Here is a 13329-nt window from a genome sequence, read left to right as displayed (position 1 = left end):
TTTGCTGGCGGAATTTCCGATCATGTATACGGGGCATAACATGACTCTTTTACTTCCAGGTAAGCCTATAATAAGGCTTACCTGTTGGTACTGGAAATATCCCCTAAACCTGCACAGTTTAGATGATATTTACCATATACGCTTGCGCCGACATCATCGGCACATGCGCACTGAAGAAAGGGCACGATCGTGGCTTTCTACAGGGCCCATGCCATGACTGTCGTTTCCCGCACGCAGGGGAGTGACATCACGCGACTCCGGCCAGTCACAGAGCCGGAGTCCACGGCCCTGGAGGGAAGAGGGGTGAAGATGGACGTGGCCACCAGCGGGGACATCGCGGGCTTCGTTTGCAGGTAAGTGGCACATAATGGGCTAGTATGCAATGCAATGTCTGCATTTCACTTTTCAGGGCAGGTTTTCTGTTGGCAGGGACAGTGGACCCTGCCTGCGTAATGTGTGTTGAAATAAAGGAGACATACAGCCAAAGCTCATTTGTCTGCACTTCTGTGGATCACAGGAATGCAGTTCGTTCTGCACTCCTGTGACCTGTTTTCAGCAGACAGCGAGCTGAAGCCCACTGTTGACTGATGTCATAGAGCCGGTGCAGGCTTGGGCAAGATTGTGACAGTGAAGTTTGGATCTGCCCTCATGCCTGGACCGGCACTCTCAGCGAGCCACTGAGAGCCTGAGCTGGCTGCTCCCGCCCCCGCCACTGCCCATCGCTCCAGTGAGCGAGGAGGGGCAGAGCAGACAGCGGTGACTCTCTGCTCAGGGTAGACTGAGAACCAAGCAATCGGCAGTTTTGATTGTTCAGTTCTCAATGTTAGAGCCGACGGGGGACATGGTCGGATGCTGCATCCACCTAGGTAAATTCTGCATGCTGCATTTTTGGCACACCTCCCTTTTAAAATGAATGGAAATCCCATAGAGTCACATATCCGTGTTTCACAGGTGCATGGTTGGAGTCAGGCAACCTTTTTTTTAATGGAGTAGTGTGAAGGGGGGCCTTAGTCTGTATCCGAAGCCCATTTAACCAGGTCACCATGCTTGAACACAGCTGGGGAACAAAAACAGGACATTGGCACACTAATACCAGGAAGTGCCTGAACAACGCAGGATTGCCGGGTACTATTTTAATGAAAGCCACAGATTTCAAAATCCTATAAGTTCAAAGGTCATTTTTAATTGCATGGTAAAGCCTTAAGGCTCAGATCACAAATGAAAGGGATTCTGTGGGGCCCCCCAGGTCACCAGAACTAGTGTCCCCATTGGAAGATTTTCCCTCTCTTTCTTTTATGGGGACAACCAAAAATTTGGGATTTTCTTTTACTTTCAATGATAATGGTAAACAGGACAATTGGAGAGAGTGAATCTGCTTAATGGGGACACAGACCGCAATAAAAACTGACAAGCGTTCTAATCCTTCTCCACTCTATCCAAAATGAAAAAAAAAGTTTTGCCTTTTAGTTTTAGCTTTAATGCGATACGGCACTACACCGCTTTAACTGACAATTGCGCGGTCATGTGACGCTGTACCCAAACCAAAATTTCTGTCCTTCTTTTTTTTTTTTTTTTTTTTTTCCCACAAATAGAGCTTTCTTTTGGTAGTATTTGATCACCTCTCCGGTTTTTATTTTTTGCTCTATAAACAAAAAAAGGGCGACAATTTTAAAAAAAGCAATATTTTTTTTCTTTCTGCTATAATAAATATTCCCCAAAAAAAATGTCTTCATCAGTTTAGGCCAATATGTATTCCTCTACATATTTTTGGTAAAAAAAATTGCAATAAGCGTATACTGATTGGTTTGCGCAAAAGTTATAGCGTCTACAAAATAGGGGATAGATTTATGGCATTTTTATTATTATTTATTTTTTTTCCTAGTAATGGTGGTGATAAGTGATTTTTAGCAGGACTGGAACATTGCAGTGGACAGATTGGACACTTTTTTTTACACTTTTTTGGGACCAGTGACATTTATACAGCGATCAGTGCTATTAAAATGCACTGATCACTGTATAAATGACACTGGCAGGGAAGGGGTTAACACTAGGGGGCGATCAAGTGGTGAGGTGTTTCTAACTGGGGGGGGGCGTGGACTGACTGGAGGAGGAGAGATCGCTGTTCCTAGTGATCTGGAACAGCGATCTCTCTACTCCCCTGTCAGAATGGGGATCTGTTTGTTTATACTGACAGATCCCTATTCTGGCTATCTGTGGAGCACTTGCAAGTGGCTGGCGCTGGTTAGGTGCATCAGCTCCGGCGCCGTGCGCATGCCCACTGTATCTATTGCACAAACCGACGTACAGCTACGGCGATTCTCACAATAGAGCCAACCTGCCGCACTATAATGATGGCGGGTGGTCGGCAAGTGGTTAAAGTAAAAAATGTCTCAGTATTTGTATCACCCTCTCCTCCCTTTTAAACACTTGAGTCCTCACTAGATCCAGTGCTGTGCTCATCTGCAGCGGGCTGTCTCTCTGCTTTCCCTTCTCTCCCCTCTCACAGGACAGAGAAGCAGGAGCCATTGGCTCCTTTTACTGGCTTGATCACCAGATGAAACTAGAAGAATGAAATTCCTAAAAAAGAAAACTAATGCAGCCACCACAACAAAGAATTGGTAAGCTTCAATGTAATAAATATAATAAATGTTTGCTTTTGGGTTTAATACTACTTTAACAAAATTGTAGTGGCTAAGATGTCAAAATACATATGGCCAAATAATTCACAAATTATTTTCTTGTTAAACCGGAGGTCCGCCAAAAAAAAAAATTAAAAGCCAGCAGCTACAAATACTGCAGCTGCTGACTTTTAATACATGGACACTTACCTGTCCAGGGAGCCCGTGATGTCGGCAGCCGAAGCCAATCCGTCCTTCGGCTCTCGGCTGCTGCCACCGCCATCCTCGGTAGGGGGATCAGGAAGTGAAGCCGTGAAGCCCTACTGACGCATGCGCGAGTCGCTCTGCACGTCCTCACTGGACCCTGCTGTCTTCTGGGACCTGTGTGTCTCCCAGAATACAGCGGGGGGAGGACAGTGTAGGTGCCGGAAGTGGCGTAGATCACCGCGGTGATCTATGCCAGAAAGTGGGAGCAAATACCTGTATTAGACAGGTATCTGCTCCCTCCCCCCCCCCCCCCCAGAAAGGTGCCAACTGTGACACCGGAGGGGGGGGGGGGAGGGGATTCCAAAAAGTGGAAGTTCCTTTTTTTTGGTGGAACTCCACTTTAAGAAGCAGAATGTTATTTTAAGATGGGGATCTTTTGGAACCAGTTAATAACGTTTACCTGCTGTCCTTGCAATGGGAGAACAGCTTGTTTCCTGTCAAGCACTGTCCTTTTTTATAATTGTTTCTGTATTCATCCCCTGCACTACATCATGTTGATCTACAATATAAACTTACACTGAGCAAGACACTGCAAGCTCCAGTTTCATGATCATATACTGTATTTGTGTGCCTGAATCCGATTAATTAAGCCTTGACATGAGAGTTGCCACGGACAGGAAAAAATTTAACTTCTTAACTTTGCCCTTGGCTGTTAGAAGCACAATCCTTATAAAAGGTTTCTTTCACCTAAAGGGTTTTCTTCCTTTTTTTTTTTTTTTTTTTTTTGAGTAATAAAAAGGCTATATGATATGACCATTTAAGACACAGAGTTGAATATTTGATAAAGTAATTGCATTTTAAATATAGTGTTGTTTTTGGAATGCTAACTTATGTCAGCCAGCTAAATAACTATATGTTAGCTGCATATATGTAGACTGCTTTACCTGCCAAAGGATTTGTAATTCTGTACAGTCAGGCTTGCGATCAAGGCACTGTGAATCTGATTGCAGCTAAAGCCTAGTACACACTGCTATATTTTTTTTATTTATTTTTTATTTTTTTTTTAGTTCAACCCAGCAGGCTGAAGGGAAAAAAAGAAAATCGCTTGATTTCCCCACCAACACAATCAGTGTTAATGGGGGAATCCCTCTCACTTTACTATTGTATCCTGACAGTGGGAGGTTTCCCCGCTGTCAGAATACAATGGCTATAGCCGTCAGCAGTGATCATACCAAAAAAAAAAAAAAAGACAGGCTGGTTGTACTAAAGTCAATCAATAGATCGACTTCAGTACAACCAGCCTGCCCATAGATGGATCAATATTCGGCTGGTAAAGTGTCCCAGGAGGCTGCAGGGTAGGGATGGGCAGGAGACCTTTCGCTGGGATCGCCTGGGTGATTCCAACGGAAATGGGAGTGGGTACCTGCTAGAAATAGGTACCCTCTCTGCCAAAAAAAAAAAAAAAGTGCCAAAAGTGGAAGGGTGGGGGAGGGGAAGATCAGTGGAACTTCCTTTTTAGACACAGGTTACACTGCCGCGACCTGAAAGTCACGCGATTTACGGTGCAACTTTGCCAGGTGACTTCCCGGTGATTTGCTGGAGACTTGAGCACGACTTGATGTGACTTTGAAGCAACTTTCAGGGAATGCCTGGGTACTCTTCCTGTAATGTTGGATCCAAATCGAATCAATATAGACGAGGATCCGACTTTGAGGCGACTTCCATTAAAGTCTATGTGTACAAGTTGGTTAGAAGTCGCCTTGAAGTAGTACTTCGGTAGTGCTAATTAAGACAGCTCTTATTGACTAACATGGGATTTCACATGTTGCGTGACTCAGGGTCTCCCAAGTCGCATCAGTGTGAAAATCGGACCACCCGAGCTTTAGCGGTAAAGTGCTGCTAGTTTTAGCGGCGCTTTATCGGCACTGAGCGGGTGGGAGCGGGGCGCTTTTAACCCCAAAGAAGTTGTTAACAAGGGGTTACAAGCGCCCGAAAAGCGCCACTGCCAAAGCGCTTTGCAGGCACTTCGGCAGCGCTGCCCATGGATTTCAAAGGCAGGGGCGGTTTGGGAGTGGGGTATACCCCACTCCCACACTGCCCCAAAGATGCGGCTTGCGGGACTTTTTTTTTTTTTTTTTTTTTTTTTTTCCGTCCTGCAAGTGCACCGCTCCAGTGTGAAAGCACTCTGGCTTTCACACTGGGCAAGCTTGAGAGGCGCTTTTTTTTTTAGCGCAAAAGCACCCCAGTGTGAAAGGGGTCTAAAGGTGAGGTTCCATTTTCACAAGCAAATGAGATTATGACCTGCCAGTGACCCTTACCAGGGTTAAATTTTATTTTAGAGAAACCTATAATCTGGGAATTTAATGGCAGAGTTGAAAAGCCTTTGCACTCATTTAGAATAAATCGGTGATAACCACTAATATTTGGGTGGATTCAGGATATTGTTGAAAACTGTTGGCCAGGAGGCTTGGACAAGCATTTAAATCACTATATAATGGCTGAAAAAAATCAGGCAAATTATTTTTCCTTTGTGCTTTCTGCATGTTTAAACTGGGCCTCATAGTTAAAGTGTGTTTTTTACTTGTAAATTGTAGTCTCAGTTATTAAGTTGTTCCAGGCCTCAGCGGTATTATATTTAACCATAGGAAAGATAACAAGAAAGTGCTCTAACAGCTGTTATCAGCAGCTCCACAAGGACAATGAATAAATAAGCATATACATTAATAGCCTAAAGATATTGGATGGATTTTCAGACCTTTTCATTACACATCCCTGGGAGCATTGAATAAATCGCATTCAATATCACTATGTGCATACAGGAAATAATGCTGATAGCGCTCATACTGTATAACAATAGAGCAGATAATGGCTAATGTGATGCCTGCGGCTTCAAGTAAAACCAGTTAATATGGCTTTACAGTTTACACCGTCATCGCAGCAGATGCAACACATATAGAAACACACTATAGGCAAGGCATGCTTTGTTTTTTGTTTTTACAGTAAAATTGACTGTTGAAGCCTAATTCAGGGGTTTCCTGGTTCTAACTGCTGTCGTCTGCTAATTTTGCTGCTGAACTTCCTCATTTGTCTCTCTCATGGTCTCACTAATCGTTATAAGAGTTCCTTTCCTGATGGTATTTTACTGGTTCAGCTGATAAAACGACAGAAAAGGATTTAGCGATAAATAATTACCATCCCCTTAACCACTTCAATACCGGGCACTTTCACCCCCTTCCTGCCCAGGCCAATTTTCAGCTTTCAGTGCTGTCGCACTTTGAATGACAATTGCGCGGTCATGCAACACTATACCCAAATAAAATTTGTATTATTTGTTTTCCCACAAATAGAGCTTTCTTTTGGTGGTATTTAATCACCACTGGGTTTTTAATTTTTTGCTAAACAAATAAAAAAAGGCCGAAAAATTTGGTGAAGAAAAAAAAAAGTATTTTTTTGTTTGTTATAAAATTTTTCTCCTTCACTGATAGGCACTGATGAGACGACACTGATGAGGTGGCACTGATATGCAGCACTGATAGGCAGTACTAATATGCAGCACTGGTAGGCACTGATCGTGGCACTGATGAGGAGGCACTGACAAGCATTACTGCTGGGCACTGATTGGCATCCCTGAATTGGGCACTGATTGGCATCCCTGAATTGGGCACTAATTGCCATCCCTGGTAGGCACTGGCATCCCTAAATTGGACACTGATTGCCATCCCTGGTGGGCACGGGTTGGCATCCCTGAATTGGGTACTGATTGCCACTCCTGGTGGGGGCACAGGTTGGCACTTGTGGACATCCCTGAAGGGCCTGCACTGATAATCGATGCGCTGATAATCAGCGTAGAAGTCCCCCCCCCCCATCAGGAGAACTGCTGATTGACTCTCCTCTCCTTGCCAGCGCGTATAGAGTAAAAGCCGATAAACGGCACTTCCTGGTTACGATATGATCTGCTATGACTAGACACAGCTAATCACATGGTAAAGAGCCTACGTGATAGGTTCTTCACCAAGATCAGAGATGCGGTGTGTCACAGCTACGCACCGCACTACCGATCGCAGGGCTGCGCGCCCTCGACTTAATCCTGCTGGACGTCATGACGCCAAGTCAGGATAACTGATCCCCCATCCCAGCCGTCATTCTGCTATAGGCTGTGTGGCATGTGGTAAATGTGAGCCTATACTTAAAATCTACAGTTTGGTTTTCATTAGCAAGTGTTTAAAGTGTTACTAAACCCACAACAGTAAAAATCAGTCTGTATATGCAGTAAAGCATGCTTGTTCTACTCGCTGTGGAACCTAAGGGGTTAATCGTCCACATTGTGTAAAAAGGCTGTTTGATCCTGTCTTCTCTGATCCTCCCCTTTTTACTGTCCCCAATCCATTTGCTGATAGAACAGAGACTTGGAGGCACTCTGCACATGCTCACTTTGGTGTGTATTGCAAGAGAGAAGTGTATGTGTTTTTTTGGGAGGGTGCGATATGCACAGGGCCGTCATCAGAATGAAAACTCCTCTTACAAGCTTTAACCAGTGCTCGGCCTGACACCGATAAAAGTCACAAGACTGTTGTATACTGCTGATGAGAAAAGGTATTTAGCAGTTTTTATATTTACTAAAATAATTGCATTTCCATGTTTTGTGTACTGTGGGACACCAGATATAGTGATTGCAGGGTCCTGGGTTTAGTAAAATTTTAAGATATCTTTAGTATATAATGTCCCAGTAACCACTTTGAGACCTGACCAATTTTAAAATTTTTGCTGCATTATGTAACATGTATAGCGCAGTCATCGTTTGTGCAAGTAGGCACACCTGACGCATGTTGGATATGTATGTATATAGAGGTGGGAGGCTTTAAAAATTGTGTTTTTTTTTTTCTCTTATTATATTTCAACTTCATTGCGATCACATTGGGAGCTAACAACCCCCCCTTCGTGATGGTATAATGGAATTGACCTCCTCTTTATGGAGACCTCAAGGGTCTATTGGAGCCCTAATATCACCAATGGATCCCACCAAAGCTAATGGAACACAGATCTTGCATCACTCGCTTCTTCTCCAACCACGGCAGCTGGAGAAATGGCAACCCAAAGTGACAAAATCCTTGCCACATCCAGCTGCATTCACTGCAGGTTAGGTGAGATAAGATGGTGGATGTTTGTTGATTTACCTCCAGTCTACCAGCAGATCCCCGTCATGTCGATGCCTGGCCCTCAGGACGGGCCGCAGCAGATGGCAGAAGAGGGGCACCTTCTCAGTCCAGTATAAGTGATCGCTGGCTGAAAACAACGCTACCAAGCTCACAGCTGCTGCTGCAGCAGCTTTTTTTCCTTAAAGTGAAATTATGTGTCCAAAAAAAAAAAACTGGGCCCCCAGGAACGCTAATGCCCCGTACACACGGTCGGACTTTGTTCGGACATTCCGACAACAAAATCCTAGGATTTTTTCTGATGGATGTTGGCTGAAACTTGTCTTGCATACACACGGTCACACAAAGTTGTCGGAAAATCCGATCGTTCCAAACGCGGTGACGTAAAACACGTACGCCGAGACTCTAAACGGGGCAGTGGCCAATAGCTTTCATCTCTTTATTTATTCTGAGCATGCGTGGCACTTTGTCCGTCGGATTTGTGTACACACGATCGGAATTTCCAGCAACGGATTTTGTTGTTGGAAAATTTTATATCCTGCTCTCAAACTTTGTGTGTCGGAAAATCCGATGGAAAATGTCCGATGGAGCCCACACACGGTCGGAATTTCCGACAACACGCTCCGATCGGACATTTTCCATTGGAAAATCCGACCGTGTGTACGGGGCATTAGCCACAATGTGCTAGTATGCACTGCATATTACTATATTATGGCAGACTTTCTTTGCACAGTATCGCCTCATGGGATGTAGTGTTAAGCACTAATTTCGCTCATGGGAGCTTCCATCTTGTCCTGGTCTTCCTTTGGGGTCCTGACTCCTCAGCCACTTGATTGGTCGGACTGAGAGGACATCACTCCTGGAGATGTAAATGGGAGTCGCATCATTTCAGCACAAAGCTGTGCCGTAAATATGTGCTGACCTGTGTCCACAAATACTGACAGACAGGGAGAAGCAGTTAGAAAAGGGGGGACCCCCACCTTGTCAACATCCAAATTTTAAGAGAAAAGGATTGAGAGAGTGAACAAGACTCTCTAAAAAAAAAAAAAAGGCGGACTTTGTGGGCACAACACGAGGCAGTATATACAAAAATTGTATCTTTATTACAAAATAGTTAAAACCATAGACATAATAAAATCATAAACCACACCCTCTACTAGACAGCAGGTCAATAGATACCCAATTATAGACATGGAGGCATGGATCCTTTCATATGGAGTAGTGGAAAGTCCATCAATATGTAGAAAAGAGTATGGATTGGTATAAAAAAAATATGGTCCATGAACCCCTCCATGCTTGATTCTCCACGCTTTCGCAATAGATTGCTTCCTCAGGACATACTGTGTAGGTGCTATTATAAAGTTAAAAATGATACAGAAACAAAAAAAGAACAATAAATAATATCAAATGTTAAAACTTTGCACATTAGTATTCAACAAATGTATGTATGTGTCTTGGAAAGAATTAAAAAAAAAAAGGGAAAGGGAGCTACTTGCCTGATTGACCTCGAAGATGAGATATTGGGCGGAACCAAACAAAGTGAAGGGGGATAAAAAAGGTCCTCCCACACAGCTGAAACCCAAATATTAAAGGCGTTGTCCAGCTGATGTCATTAACACACACCTTGCATCACCTACCCTCAGCTGGTCAACTCCTTCCTGTGTCATGACGTAAAGTCTGTCCAGGAAGTAAGGCAGAAGTAATGGAGCAGTGTTTTCAAACAGCCATGAAGACGGTGAGGTAAGCGTGTGTAGAATAAATGTAAAGATTTTTTTTTTTTTGCAAAAGTACGTTAATGCTATATTAGTACATAGGGGAGCTGGAATTTAGAAAAAAAAGGTGAACTTAACCTTTAACTTTATAATAGCACCTACCCAGTATGAGGAAGCAATCTATTGCGCAACGCGTTGACAAGCAAGCATGGAGGAGTTCATGGACCCAATTTTTTTTTTTTTTTTATACCAATCAATACTCTTTTCTCCATGTTGATGGACTTTCCACTACTCCACATAAAAAGGATCCATGCCTTTGTGTCTGTAATTGGGTATCTATTGACCTATTGTCTAGTAGAGGGTGTTGCTTATGATTTTATTATGTGTGTGTGTGTGGTTTTAACTATTTTGTAATAAAGATACAATATTTTTTATATAGGAAAGCAAAAGAAGGAGGGAGAGAAGCGCCAAGCCAATCTTTTAAACAGCTTAGGAATTTATTCAGTATAAAACAACATTAAAAACTTGTGTTGGAGCACTTGCAGAGTGCTAGAGTGGGTGGGAGCTTCCACGTGCAGTGTCACAGGGGGACCACCGGAAAGTCTCTATTGAGGGATCCACGAGCGCTGTGTGTTAGCCGCAGCTGGAGCTTCGATAAGCCTCATGGAGACATCGGCTGTGTGTCTCTGGGTGGAAGTGGTCCAGAGCTGTCAAACTGACAGGGCGAGTCTGATGAAGAAGGCGAAGGCTGTGCCTTCGAAACGCGTTCTGATTGGCCAGACAGCGTGTGGGTGGCTCCCCAGTTTGACACCACTTTGAACCTGTTCGGACCACTCCAGGGCTGTCATTTAAGCTGTTTAAAGGATTGGCTCGGCGCTTCTCTCTCCTCCTTTTTGCTTTCCCTTTGTTCACAGTGATCGGGTTCCCCAGCCCGCGCCTGACGCAGCCTCACTCCCTTTACAGCCTCCATTTAGAGACTTTTTTTAGATACTAATTTTTAGGGGTTCATCCCCCAGAATTTTCAATCCACTCACCATTTACATGGTTGCACTTTCATGTATCAGCATGCATATGCATGCCTTTTCATTAAAATGTTTAACTTTTTTAATCTTTTTCATCAGATGGTTTAGTGCTGAACATTATACCAATATTGTGTATGTGTTTCCTCCCTAATATTTTTTTATATATACTGCCTCGTGTTGTGCCCACAAAGTTTCACCTTTTTTTGAGAGAGTCTAGTCCACTCTCTTAATCCTTTTCTCGGTTATGACAGAAGAGACCAATATGATCTCTTCTGTTAAAGCAGACTAGGTAGCATTTTTTGTGTGGTTAAAAGCCACAGAACATTTACGTGTGACAGCACTTAAGCATCCTCTGTTTATATACCAGTCTTTCCTGCCTATGTTTACTTTATTATATTGATGGTTTTATTGAGAGGGTGATGAAGGAACAGGAAAAGCTTGTATTGAGGGTGGTGATGAAGGAACAGGAAGAACTTTTATTGAGGGGGGTGATGAAGGAACAGGAAGAGCTTTTTTTGAGGGGGGTGATGAAGGAACAGAAGGAGCTTTTATTGAGGGGGTGATGAAGGAACAGGAAGAGCTTTTATTGAGGGGGGTGATGAAGGAACAGGAAAAGCTTGTATTGAGGGTGGTGATGAAGGAACAGGAAGAGCTTTTATTGAGGGGGGGGGGGTGGATGAAGGAACAGGAAAAGCTTGTATTGAGGGTGGTGATGAAGGAACAGGAAGAGCTTTTATTGAGGGGGGTGATGAAGGAACAGGAAGAGCTTTTATTGAGGGGGGTGATGAAGGAACAGGAAGAGCTTTTATTGAGGGGGGTGATGAAGGAACAGGAAGAGCTTTTATTGAGGGGGGTGATGAAGGAACAGGAAAAGCTTGTATTGAGGGTGGTGATGAAGGAACAGGAAGAGCTTTTATTGAGGGGGGTGATGAAGGAACAGGAAGAGCTTTTATTGAGGGGGGTGATGAAGGAACAGGAAGAGCTTTTATTGAGGGGGGTGATGAAGGAACAGGAAAAGCTTGTATTGAGGGTGGTGATTAAGGAACAGGAAGAGCTTTTATTGAGGGGGGGGGGTGATGAAGGAACAGGAAAAGCTTGTATTGAGGGTGGTGATGAAGGAACAGGAAGAGCTTTTATTGAGGGGGGTGATGAAGGAACAGGAAGAGCTTTTATTGAGGGGGGTGATGAAGGAACAGGAAGAGCTTTTATTGAGGGGGGTGATGAAGGAACAGGAAAAGCTTGTATTGAGGGGGGTGATGAAGGAACAGGAAGAGCTTTTATTGAGGGGGGTGATGAAGAAACAGGAAAAGCTTGTACTGAGGGGGGTGATGAAGGAACAGGAAGAGCTTTTATTGAGGGGGGTGATGAAGGAACAGGAAGAGCTTTTATTGAGGGGGGTGATGAAGGAACAGGAAGAGCTTTTATTGAGGGGGGTGATGAAGGAACAGGAAAAGCTTGTATTGAGGGTGGTGATGAAGGAACAGGAAGAGCTTTTATTGAGGGGGGTGATGAAGGAACAGGAAGAGCTTTTATTGAGGGGGGTGATGAAGGAACAGGAAGAGCTTTTATTGAGGGGGGTGATGAAGGAACAGGAAAAGCTTGTATTGAGGGTGGTGATTAAGGAACAGGAAGAGCTTTTATTGAGGGGGGGTGATGAAGGAACAGGAAAAGCTTGTATTGAGGGTGGTGATGAAGGAACAGGAAGAGCTTTTATTGAGGGGGGTGATGAAGGAACAGGAAGAGCTTTTATTGAGGGGGGTGATGAAGGAACAGGAAGAGCTTTTATTGAGGGGGGTGATGAAGGAACAGGAAAAGCTTGTATTGAGGGGGGTGATGAAGGAACAGGAAGAGCTTTTATTGAGGGGGGTGATGAAGAAACAGGAAAAGCTTGTACTGAGGGGGGTGATGAAGGAACAGGAAGAGCTTTTATTGAGGGGGGTGATGAAGGAACAGGAAGAGCTTTTATTGAGGGGGGGGGGGGTGATGAAGGAACAGGAAAAGCTTGTATTGAGGGTGGTGATGAAGGAACAGGAAGAGCTTTTATTGAGGGGGGTGATGAAGGAACAGGAAGAGCTTTTATTGAGGGGGGTGATGAAGGAACAGGAAGAGCTTTTATTGAGGGGGGTGATGAAGGAACAGGAAGAGCTTTTATTGAGGGGGTTGATGAAGGAACAGGAAGAGCTTGTATTGAGGGTGGTGATGAAGGAACAGGAAGAGCTTTTTTTGAGGGGGGTAATGAAGGAACAGGAAGAGCTTTTATTGAGGGGGTGAGGTGATGAAGGAACAGAAAAAGCTATGTAAAGGTAGGTGAAAAAGTGGGCCTTGACAGGTGGAGAATGCATTTTTATATTGCTATATTAGTCACACGTGACTTGTCTTGCGCTGTTTGAAGCATGGGGTTGCCAAAGTCTAGGTCCACTTTAAGGGCTGGTTATTTCTGCAGAAACCATGGCACTTGCCCCGTTTTTCAGGCATTTTCACCTTAAGAACTGTCTATACGGTCCACACAGAGGAGACGGGGAGGTTGGACAACTTCTGCCACGTGGTTGTGTAATGTGGTGTTACTATTGCATGTTGTATTTTGGCTGCTTCTTTAGTGCCATGCCACCAGTGAGCA

The 13329-nt window shown here is 44.1% G+C and overlaps 1 protein-coding gene across 2 annotated transcripts in view; it reads left to right on the top strand.

Moving 5' to 3' along the window:
* The window catches only part of YPEL2 (yippee like 2), a 113357-nt gene that overhangs the window by 20550 nt on the left and 79478 nt on the right, over window positions 1–13329 (top strand). Inside the window, exon 2 of one of the 2 annotated variants that reach the window (XM_073615275.1) lies at window positions 2507–2618. The exons of the other annotated variant lie outside the window; for it this stretch is intronic. The gene's annotated coding sequence lies outside the window, so the exon portion shown is untranslated. The remainder of the gene's footprint in view (window positions 1–2506; window positions 2619–13329) is intronic. 2 annotated transcript variants of the gene reach the window in all.

Source organism: Aquarana catesbeiana, linkage group LG02, assembly GCF_042186555.1.
Source record: "Aquarana catesbeiana isolate 2022-GZ linkage group LG02, ASM4218655v1, whole genome shotgun sequence".
Taxonomy (NCBI): Eukaryota; Metazoa; Chordata; class Amphibia; order Anura; family Ranidae; genus Aquarana; species Aquarana catesbeiana.
Note: the sequence above shows the minus strand (reverse complement) of the source record. Positions and strands in the feature narration are given on the sequence as shown.